Raw genomic sequence first — 12,289 nt, forward strand, 5'->3', positions numbered from 1 at the left:
CACACGGCCTTAGTGATTTAGGAGACTAACTTCTGTTATGAAAAGTTCTGTTTTCTAACATAGACACTTAGAAGCCTATGTCTTGTTGAAAGTCAATAGGATTTAGGGTCCACAGAGTCTATATTATTTTTGAATATGGGCCTCAAGCTCCTAATCTTAGCTGAAATAAATGCACTCAATTTAATCTTTTGGGCAAATCAAAATCCTCAGTTTTCCAGCTCAAGGGGCCCACCTGGGGAAGTCCTTGTTTTTGCTCTGCAGAACGTGCAGCAGCATGTCTGATGATTAATAAGGTTCCATGACAACATGAAGTATCAGGAAATAGCATAAGTGGTGGCAGGACACGTTCTAATCCTGAAGTCTCCACTGAGTAAGGACTATGGGGTCTTATATAAACAAGCAAATGGACATATTAACAGCCGTAAAAGAGACAGCTGCAATATATAGTTGCTGAATGCTGCCTTATCCAGTGTTTCACTATTTTACCCTAATTGCTTTAGGCTTCCTCTGCAGTGTCCATCACTGCAAGAACTAAGTGACTTTGTTTGGGAAGTTTGTGAATGAATGGACTGGTTATGAAAGCACGGGACTGAGACTGCTGGCATAAGACAGACATAATGCAGGCAGGTGCTATGCAAGTGTCCTTTATGGCAGCTCTGCCAACTCACTGCAAGCCTGATCTATACTGTCCCCTGATATTTCTGTCCTGCTCTGCTCATACACAGAGTACCAGCTGTGCACTAGTTTTTATGACAGGCACAAATAAGGACACACCAACATTATTTTCACACGGGCAGGATTGGACTGGGTGTCCCCAAGATGTCTGTTGAAAATCACAATAAAGTACAGATGGCCCCAAAAGCTGAAGTTTTGTTCCAGATCTAAAGTTTCTCAAATATAGGGAGGACAGTATTTGGAGCTTATGGTCTCGATTGAGTTAATCTCTTCTTAAAAATCAATTCATATTGACTTAGCAAGCATACATTTGCTCTATTTAATATGATGTAAAGAAGCAAGTGATGAATAACTGCTCTAAAATACTATCCAATGTTATCATGAAGGGCCATGCTGTGAGATTTTACTGACTCCAGTGAGCAATTACTTGTGTGAGAAATCTTAGTGGTTATTAGCAGGACTCCTGGTTTTCTCTGTTAAAAAATTGCAAATTCTCTGATTTAAAAACCTAAAATCTGTGATTAAATGCCACTATATATATACAGGTATCAGCTGAACACAATGTTTTAGTGATATATTTCGATTTTAAAGCAATTTGGAAGCCTAGCAGTGCCTCAATCACTATATTAAAATACATTCTAAATACCTAAAATGTTGGTATTTGATTTAGGGTTTTTTATCATGGAAAATCAGAACTTCCCCTTCCCACTTTAGTCACCAGGATGCAGGTCCAGCTGTGGCTGCTGCCCCACCCCCACTGCTTTGTGGTGCTGAGCAGCCTTGATATGCCAGTGCCCTGCCCATGCCATTGCCCCTCACTCCCAAGCCCCAGCACCCCAGCCCTGTTGGTGCCCCTCACTCCACATCCACAGTTCCTTACTCCGCCAGCCCTGCTGGAGGGGGCCCCCAGTTGCCAGGGCCACAGGGCCAGGGACCCAGGTTTGCAGTCCCTTGCCCCCACACAGCAGCGCCCATAGATGGAGGGAGAAAAAATTATTTGTGGGGGCACATTTTGCGTCACATACCACATGTTCAGTTATTCTCTGCGCTGTAAGGGAGCAGCACGAAGGGGTATTTTTGGCCCCTAGATATTCAGCTAGGGCACGGGGTGGGATGGAGCTGTGAGCAGCTACTCTGGGGGAGGTGCCCGGTGTGGGGAGGGAGTGGCAGCTCCCACACCTGAGGAGGGCATGGCGGGGTGTGCCTAGGATCTGCGCAGGTGAGGGAAGGCTGCTGCTGTGGGCTGGGGCTATGCTGGGCTCTTTTCAGCATCGGGGTTGGGCCATGCTGCGCTTGGGGTGGGTGGTGGTGGTGCTGGGAAGGGAGGTTGGAAGGACTACACCGAATTTTGGGGGGGTGGCAGCCCCGCCATAGCTCTCCTCCCAGCACTGCTGCCGCCTGCCCAGAGTGCAGTGCAGCCTAGCTCACCCCGTCTTCTGGGAAGAGCCCAGCGCAGCCCAGGACTCAGCCCACAGCAGCAGCCTGCCTTGCCCTGCCCTGCCCCCCCCTGCCCTGAGCAGATCCTGGGGCACACCCCCCTCATGCCTCCCAGGGTATGTGTAGCAGCAGGAGCCATGCCTCCTGATTGAGCCGCTTGTGGCTCAGTCCCACACCCCCCCGGCTGTGTGGTGCCTGCCCCACTCCCTCCCTCACTGCTGAGCGCATATTCCTCCCCACCCCTGCTGCAGTCACTGGAAGCCCACAGCCAGGCTGCCTTGTGGCCCTACTGCTGCCCCACGTTTGGGGAGGGGCTAAGCCCCATTAGCCCCTCCACTTCTGCTGCCTATAACAGCGCCTGATCCCAGCTGCCACCCATGGGAGGCAATGGCCCATGTGGCTGGAGTGGAGCACGGAGCCCAGCTCCTCCCTCACAGGCAGCACAGCAGGAGCAGAGCCCATGAGGAGGGGCAGGTGCGGGCTGCAGGCTCGAGGCTCCCTGCCCTGCTGCCCTCCCCCCAGGAACTCCGTGGCCCAGCTGGCGAGACCTGGTGTGGCAGGACTGGGTGGGGAGGCTCGTGCCACCTCTGCGAGCCCTGCGCCACTATGGCGAAGTGCCCCATGCCCACCTGGCAGGAGCAGGCAGCACAACTCTGCATCACCACCCGCACTGCTGTCGGGCAGGCAGGGGGCACCTCGCCATGGTAGTGTGGGGCTCATGGCAGCAGCACCAGGTTTCCATGCCACACTCTGCCATGCCAAGTTGGGTCCTGCCCACTGGGTTGCAGAAGCCCCAGGTGGAGGGCAGCAGGGTGGGGAGTCCTGAGACTGCAGCTGGCAGCCTGCACTCGTCCCCTCCATGAACAGGTCTGGGGGGGAATGTGCCCCCCACTCTCCCTGGGAATGTGCACAGCCACAGCACCCCATGGCCCTAAGCCCCAAGGCCCATGAACTGCCCAAGCTGGGCAGCAGCCCCAGCCCTGCCCAACTTCCTCCCTCACTGTGGGGGCCTCAATCTCCCCCTCCCCACCCCCCCCAGACTTACCTGCAGGAGCTGCTGTCCAGGCTGCCTGGCAGCCATGTGCACGAGTGAGTGTGGACATGCAGATGGTGCCCCCTGCCTGAACACCCTCCTCCCACTCACTCTGGCAGCCTGCAAGGGGAAACCACTGTTTCCCACATTTTTCTCCTTAAAATGAGAAAATCTGGGTTTTACTGTGTTTTTCCATGGCAAATGGAAAGAATTAGCAAGAGGGGAAGCAGCCTCCTGGGCCACTGAGTCTAGCCCCCTTTGTTTTCAGACAGCCATTTCTCCCAGTGAAATTTATTCATAACCAATTTTTTTTTTGCCATTTATCTTGTGCCACTATTACCTTTAAGAGCCTTTTAAAGATGCTGTGCAGTATTAGCACTATTAGATGTACAAACACGTATATATGATTCACAAGATAAATCCTGGGATTTCAAATAGGAATCCACAGTGTCAAAAACATTCTGCCCTGTTGTGGTCTTCCTGCGTTCTTTGCAACAGAAGAATCACCCTATTACTTTTCCATAGTCAAAAACTGAGCGAAAGCTGAGCTCAGAAGAGTTGCCTCTCATTACTAACACAGTGACTGCAAATACTTGGATCCATGGAATACATGCACTGATTATTAATCCAAAAGCATCTCTTTTGCTTCTAGTTTGTTCAATTCCATCTTGAAGTGATTCAGGTTTTACTCCTACCACTTTGACTGAAAAAACATTCCAAAATTTTACTCTTTCAGTAGTTGGAAGCAAGTTAATTTCCAGCCTAAATTTGGTCATAACCAAATCTGTAACCATTTGACCTTGTGCCAGCTTAAATCAGGGGTGTCAGAGATACAGCTCATGGGCTGAATCTGGGCTGTGGAGCCCCGTTACCCACCCCCAGTGCTGCCCCTGGGTCTGAGTTGTCCCATTTGAAGTACCAGACCACCCTCATGTGCAGGGCCCAGGATGTGTGCCACATGGTGCCTGCTCCAGGATCTACACTACATGTGATGCCTGCCCTGGCTGGTCTACCCACTCTGGTCAGCCTGGGGTCCACACTGCATGTGGTGCTCCCTCACCCCTCTTTCCACCCATCCCAAATGTATGCTGCACATAGTGCCTGCTCCAGCCAGTCCATGATCCATGCTGCAGGTGGGTCCCAGATCAGCTGGAGTGGGCGCTGTGTATGGCACAGTCCCAGACCAGCAGCATGGGCACCACACAGTGTGGGTCACTGGAGCAGGCACCATATGCAGTGTGGATTCCAGACCAGTGGGGGAAGATGGAGGTACTGTTTGTGGTATGGATCCCAGACCAGCTGGAGTGGGTGCTGCATGTATTGCAGACCATGGATCAGGTGCCACAGGAGCTGGATCTAGCATGGGTGGGAGGGTCATCTATGGCTGGGGTAAACTGCTCTGTTCCAACTCAAATTGCTGCTGTCCCAAGTGCACGTGTAGATGTTGTGCTCAGGAGTAGTTTACTCTGACTCAAACTGCTCTGAAGCTTATTGCTTCAAATTAATTGCAAGGGTAGACGCACTCAGTATGATTAAACGTTTGCAGATTGGATCAAAACTACTTCACAGTTAGGGCGGCTAGGAGCTGGAACCAACTTCCAAGGGAAGTGGTGCTGGCCCCTAACCTGGGGGTCTTTAAGAAGAGGCTGGATGCCTACCTGGCTGGACTCATTTGAGTCCTGTTTTTCTTGTTTTGGGGTTTTGTTGTTCTCCCGCCCTGGCGGGGGGTCGGGCTAGAAGATCTACTAGGTCCCTTCCGACCCTTAATCTATGAAACTATGAAACTATGAAATGTACTTAAAATAAAACAACACAGAAAGTGAAGTGTTCTACTACAAAGCCCAGTTACAGCGGTTAGTTGTGGGTTCTGTCATGCTGGTGTACCTCTGTGCCAGCCTAAACCCTATGTGAGGCAGATTTGCATTTTTATAGAGACACCCAATTTGCCTGTCCTACTGACCCAGGCAGAATTGAACAAGTCATGCTGTGGTTACATCACCCGGGTATTCTTACACGATGATTCATTGTCAGTGGAAACTATAAAGAGCCTGAAATGACTTCAAACCACAAACCAGTTCTTTGAGTTAATTAAAAGGGAGTTGCACTTCATTCACAAATACACAGAAGTGAAGTAGGAGTGTGTATACATCTACATGGCGCTTATGGGTCTGGGGTATGGGTATACGCCAGTGTATGGGTGGGTGGACGTCAGAGGGAATGTGCCTGGCAGGGGGTGTGAGTGTGAAGTTGTGTGTATATAGGAGTGAGCCTGTGACAGTGTAAACCTTACATTTAAAGCACAACGTATGTAGGAGTTCTCAAGCGTTTTCTTCCATGGTTATTTCTCACTCATGGGTCAGAGGGTCCAGATTCCATTGTACCCACATGCCGTCTGTGTTTGGTGCCTGGCCTGATACAGAGTAAGTCAGTTCCCACATGAGTTTTTTCTCCCACTTACAGAACCCTTTCCAAGCTTCCCTTCAACCTTTAATGCCTCTGTTCCTTTCCATCTGCTGATATTTGCTTAGCTTGGGAATGCAAGGTGGATTTAAAGTAAAGAAACATCAGACGAGCTCTGGCTAAGGCAATGTGAAGATCCTCAGTGTCTTCAGCCTGCGGGAACCCATTACTTCTGATAGCCACCAGCAATCCTTGTCTTTGGAGTGAATGTGATTAGGGAGAAGGACTATGCTATTTATAAGGCAAAGGTCAGGGTAGCACATAAGAGAGAAGAATGACTGTGTTGGGGAAAGCCTCCCTGTGCATCACACCTGTATTGTGAGAGAACAATATAGAAACATTAATCTCATCTTCCAAAGATCAGTGAAAGGAGAAGCCATGCTTGATTGTAATGAGTCACTGGATCATTACAAGAGCAGCTAGCAGCTCCAGCCAAGACTGGGGCTGGGCTTGGATTGGATAAACAGTTTTGATACTATTTTTTTTCTATTGGAAAATGCTGTTTAGTTAAAAAGTGTAGGGTTTGATGAATTATCTGTTGGAAAGATTTTTGAAGGCCAGGATGGATATCAGAGAGTGACAAACAGAGACGTGTACTGCAGCAAAGAAGCTAAGGTGTCAGTGAGTGGGGATATGAGAAGCACAGGTTCAGATCCCTGCTCTGTTGACAAGGCAGAGCAGCAGCTTGAATTGTGGCTTCTCATATCCTGGGCTAATGCCCTAACCAGTGGGCAAGTGATTTCTGTAGTAAAAATAAAGACCTCGGTTTGTCCAGCCTCAGACCATAAACAGCTTCATTGGTTTTTTTAACCATGGAATTATTCTTTTCCAGCCTGTTCTAAGTGGGAGCCCTCTGTACTAAATGCTATACATGCACATAATGAGAAGCAGCCCCTGCCTCAAAAGAATTAGAAGTTAAGTGGATCAAGGCTCAGAAGGGAAACAGGCACAGAGGGCAAGGCGCAGGTCCGCGAAAGAGCCAGGAGTAAAACTGAGACCTCTTGAGCCCCAGGCTAGTGCTCGGGCTGTGGCACTCTGACATCTCTCCAAGAGCATTTAATTTGTACCCCGGGTTCAGGAGGAGGCCTTGCAATCAGTGCTTTTCCTTGGATTCTGTTAACACACCCATGTGCACAAACCTGTTTCCTGCCCCTCTCTTTTTACTGCAAAATAAAGTTGTCTTGTGGCAAATAAAGGAAACAAAGTCCAGGGCATGGAGTCTCCCTGTCAGGAAAGGCTGGCCCACTGGTGCAGAGAGCTGGGAATGTTTGATAAAAGGCGTTAAGAATCAGTTACCCACCGAGCTGGAGTTGAGAGGGATTTTCTGAACTTGACATTACCTACTGGCCCTGTGGCTAGAGCCCTTCTCTAAGAAGACCTTTGGCACCATGCCGAGGTCCTGTCCCTTTCTTTTTCTTCCTGGGCTGGCAGGAAATGGAATTGCTGTGGTGGCAGATTTTCTCACTTCCCCATTGCAAACCCTCTGAGTTACTTCTCTTGCCCCTTTCTGACCTATTGGTGGTAGCAGTGCTTTGCAGTATCACTGCAATTCTCCAGAGCACACTGGGCTTTGCTAGGAGCTGTTGTCACTGTTTCCTGCTAGCCGAGAACCTTAGATCAGACCAGCCTGCTCAGTGCCCAGTTTGAATTAACCATGCTCTGCTGTGACACAGGAGCCACAGTCTGTAGGAAGGCTTTAGAGATGGGGTGAGGAGCCCTGCAGAGGTCTGGGAGTTTTCAAAGATGGAGAGCAATGAGCAGGGAGCAACTGGGGACAAAGGTTCATTTGATGCATAGTGTGACTACTGGCACCTCGCAACTCCTTCCGCAGGCAGCATCTGTTTATAGCATCCCAGTATCGTGGAGCAAAACTACATGATTAATTAGGTACCTGCATTTATTTTTCTATCATGAGTAAGACACATGCAAACTGGGGCTAAAGATCCAACTGGTCATCTGGGAAATCCAGGGCAGTGTGTATCTGGACGTTTTTCTAGAGGCTGTTGACACAAACAGAAGTTCCCTTCTCCAGCCTCACTGTATCTCTGTGGTCCCTCCCACACAGTTTCAGCAGTAAGAGTAATAAAGTACAGAATACCCAGTAAATAGTTTGCAGCATAATTTACCCATAGGTCTGGCCCTTGTTACTGCAAGATCCTCCCATCTCCCAATGCCAGTGCAAAAGGGTTTCACCGTCTTGTGAAAATACTCACATTTATTTAGGTTTCTTGTGACACACTCCTGGACCTAAGAATTCAGCATCACTTGATTCCTGTCTTTCAACTAAAAGAATTGGCACAGCTGACTAACTGTGTTTAGCGAGGGTCTGCAAAACAGATGGAACGTAATATTCAGGCAATTAAAATGTGTTTAGTATTCACAGACAGAACCTTTTATAATCAGGAAATACTGGTAGTACCTGGAGTATGGTGGTAATAGTGATATCACCTTGAGCACATTGGCAGCATCTAACGTACCATGGCAGCAACAGAAACTTAGGCTATGTTGATAGTGGTGAGAATATCTGGAATGTGTTGGAAGCAGTGGTAACGGCTGGTACACCCGAATAACATCCTAAATAATACACACTGATGGCACTAACATCTAGAGCACCGGGATAGCAGAAGAAATATTCAGGGGACAGTGGTAATATCTGGAATATCTTGACATTTCTAGTTATACAGGGAATATACTGGAAAGCGTGGCAACATCTGGAGTAACTCAATAATAGCCATAAAACCTGGAATTCTCTTGTAATGATGGAAACATCTCGGATGCTTTGGGAGCACTTAAATTCCTCAGTAACAAAGGCAACAGACTGTCATGATGGCCATTTGGAGAACATCGGTAGCGTATCAAATACTCTCATGACATCTGGAAACCCTAGTAATTATGGTACTGCCTAGAATTCAAATAAAACATGATAAATTACTGGTTACTAGGTATACAGTGAAACCAAGGCTTCAGTTAACATGCTTTATATACACTGTAAGTTTAAGAAATAAGATCTACACTTCAGTACTCCTGATGTGAGAAATGTTCTCCTTCCCTTTGTTGCAGAATTTGCTGTATGAAATATTGTAGTCTTTCCAAAACCTTGGAATATATTAGTCTCAGGTCTCCCTTTTGGAAGTGACTCCTTGTACCTTGGAAAGTCAGTTTCTCTACTGTGTATATCTGAGAAGGTAGGACTGCATACTATGCTGTAGAAGATCTGCATTTCCAAAGCCTTGCACTTGGTTTAGCCACTCACACCTGTTAAAAGTGGTTACTGCCCAGGGGAAAGCCTAGAAGTCTCTGATATGGCTATATCACACATGGAGCTCTTGCTTTGAATTGATGCAAGCAGTGGCTTAAGGTGTGGGCTAGGGTGAGAATCAATCCCTAGCATTGTGCCACTTGGATAACTGCCAGTTAATGAAGCCAAAATGAGAACTTGCAGTTTTGAGAACTTGGAAACATCCCTACTACTTAAGAAACCCCACCTAATTTTTCCCCCAGTCTTCTGCATTTTTCTCCTGTCCATTCTTTTAGGTCTCACCCCGCATTTAGACAGTGAGTGATGAAGAGGCTTGTATACTTTATGGCATGTTTGTAACAGAAATGCCAAAGAACCATGAAAAGAAATGCAAATACACCTTTATACTCATGCTACTTGGCATTGGCATTTTCCTAACCAGGCTTTCTGAAGGTAGAATTTTTTTTAATTTCCATATTTTGCCTGTGTCATTAGACTGAAATTTTACAGTGCCCCTTAGCTATTTAAAAACAAAGGCCTTGAGATGTGAGCTCAGATGATGTCAATTTTTCTGAGTCATCATTGAACCAGTTGCTCAGCATGGAGGTAGGTAGGTTCTGTCTTTCAGCTGAGATGAAAAAAAATGCATCTCTTTGTGACTATTACAGATTCCAGGAATTGTTTTGCACAATTAGATATGTTAAGCTTAGCTTTCTGGCCCCATTCCAATCTGGGTAACTGTCTTCTTACTGGTACTGATTCATTTTCTCTCTTCCTCGCTTTTGTGCCCAGACTAGGGTTGTTATACATGGCTAAACGGATGCTGCATTCCACCCCAGAGGTGTCTGCATTTTATTTCAGGGATGTGTGCAAAGATGCAATTTACAATATCTTACAGGTCCTCTAGGAACATGTAAGATAAAGGATACTGACTGTGGAAAATTAACTACTGATAACAGGTCTACAGATGCATGGAAATAGGGTAGACAATTTACTAGGGATCTATATATTCTAAATGTGAGAAACTCAGTCCTGCTCTGGCTCTTTTATGGTGAGGATAAAGGCCAATGAGACCTTAAGGGATTTTAAAATCTGGCTGGGGGAGAATTCCCCCAGTAGTGCCTGAGGAAGTATGGCTGGGAGTGTGTCTGTGGGGGGTCTCCAACACCCACCACCCTGGAGATTCCTGCAGCACTAATGCTCACAGTGAGGACAGACTGCTCTACCTTGGGCCCCTGACAGATGTTCACTCTAAGACGTGATGGGAACTAAGCCACGATCCCAACAATCCTTCTTCCTGCAATGCCACACATGCACAGCAGGATGTGTAAATCTGGGACTGGGGATTTGATCCCAACTGCACTGTACTTGCTGGTGCAGGGGGAGGCTGGGATCATTGTTGCACTTTGAAACCGAATTTTTAACCCAGTGCTTTATGAATTGACATAACACTCAGTTGTTGAATAGCAGAAAGGTTTGCTTTAATAACTACTAAGAAGTTAAAAAACTAAATGACAGAAGAAGACTCTTTCCCAATATAAAATGAGCCATATTACCTTGTACTAGCTGCAGGAGACTCTGTCCTCATGCAGGCAGGAAGCAGTTCTTGTACAGTCTCACAGTATGGATCCTTCACTTTTGGCTGGGTGGTGCAGGATGATGGCTTCTTGGGTCTTTCCTGGACTGCACACACCTTGCTGGCATTCCTGTCTTGCTTTTTATACTGTTTTAATTGTATAGCTTCAAAACAGCTGGTTAATCAAAGTCCAAAAAAAGCAGGCAAGGCCAGAATTAACATATTACAACTGTACCCTGTTTGTGTGTTTGTAAAGTTTGCAAACTTTTGATCAGTTTGGAATCAAATGGGATGGGTATTGATTGAATGAGATACCTTTAGGACGCTGATCACAGAATACTATTTTTCAGTAGCTATTTTAACAATGGAGCCTAATAATAGGTGAATCAACTGGCTCACATAAATAGTGAAGATCAGAGACTATTGGATACAATAAATGTGAGTTTCAGGAAAATACACACTGGTTTAGCACAATAAGCATTTAGAGACTGACCACCTATTTTGTAAATGTGAGGTGAGGATCAAAGGCCACTGGGGACAATAAGGGTGAGTTAGTTTTGGGTTAAATGAAGTTAGCAGACTGACATGCATAAAACTTTAGAGAGGTATTGGGTGTTTGCTTTGGAAATAGGTCTTAATCAAAGGGGGAAGGTGTTAACCAGGATATATTTACAGTTATGTTTTCAATGCGCCTTGGCTTATTCTTGTCTCTTACAGGCTCTCCATTGAAGTGGATATTTTAGTTCTTTTGTTTTCTTTAGTGACACTTGGCTCAACTGATACGTAGATGCTGTTTATAGGATTCTCTTTCTAGCTTGCTCTGAGTCTTGTTACATTTATGCAATGAGTGTGTTAGGTCTCTGCCAATACTTTTAACCATCACTTCTCAGGCGTGGTAGCAGGCTGAGGACTGTTATTTTGACTGTTATTATCTTATGGCATGGGTGTGGTATTGGGTACTGCAAGCACTCCACTCTCTTATGCCTAATGGGTTGCAAGCCATTAGCAGTTTGATTTTCTTGTGGCAGCCTTGTTACCACAATCCAGGCTTGCCTCAGCCACTGTCTTGCATTTTTGTGCAAGAGACACTGTCCAAGCGTTCACCGTTTTCATATACATTAATCATGATGAGCCTGGGCTATACCTACACCAGGAAGATGAAACTGGTGTGCCTACAACCAACTGACTGTCAGTTGGGAATCAAACTGCTCCCCAGCCCCAGCCAACAATTAACTCATGTCGAAACCCTATCTAGGGGGCACAGGGACCCCAGGGTCAGGATGCTGCAGCCAGTGCTGTAGTAAGGGGGGGCAAGCAGGGCAACCACCCCAGGCACTGACTCAAAGGGCTGCCAACAGGCGCTGCCCAGCTGGGGCGGGACGGAGCCACAAGCAGCAAATCTGGGGGGCACGGGGACAGGGGGAGGGTGGCTTCTGCCACTGTGTGCACTCCCAGGCCAGCATGAGGGAGGAAGGCAGGTGCCCCATGGATCTGTACATGGGGCAAGGGTGGGCTGCTGCTGCAGGCTTTGCCCTGGGTGCCAAACTTCCTTGCTATGGCACTGGCTGCCACCTGATCCCAGGGTTCCTGTGTGCCGGGGATGAATAAAAACCCATGTTCCACTTAGTTGGATGGCACACATAGTTTTATAGCTCCTGGCACAGGTGGAGCCCAGAATTGGTTTGCAGAAGCCTAGTGCTGGAGTCCCCATGCACCAGGACCTATAAAACCACATATGCTGCCTAGCTGGGCAGCATGCAGTTTTGACAGGTCCTCAGGCACAGGTGGTGCAATACAGATGAGCCACAGAGCTAATGTGGAATAACTTTGTGGCTCCTTTTCTCTATTATCATGTCTTAAATTGACTTGC

Source organism: Gavialis gangeticus, unplaced genomic scaffold, assembly GCF_001723915.1.
Source record: "Gavialis gangeticus isolate Ggan-Ray unplaced genomic scaffold, GavGan_comp1, whole genome shotgun sequence".
Classification (NCBI taxonomy): Eukaryota; Metazoa; Chordata; order Crocodylia; family Gavialidae; genus Gavialis; species Gavialis gangeticus.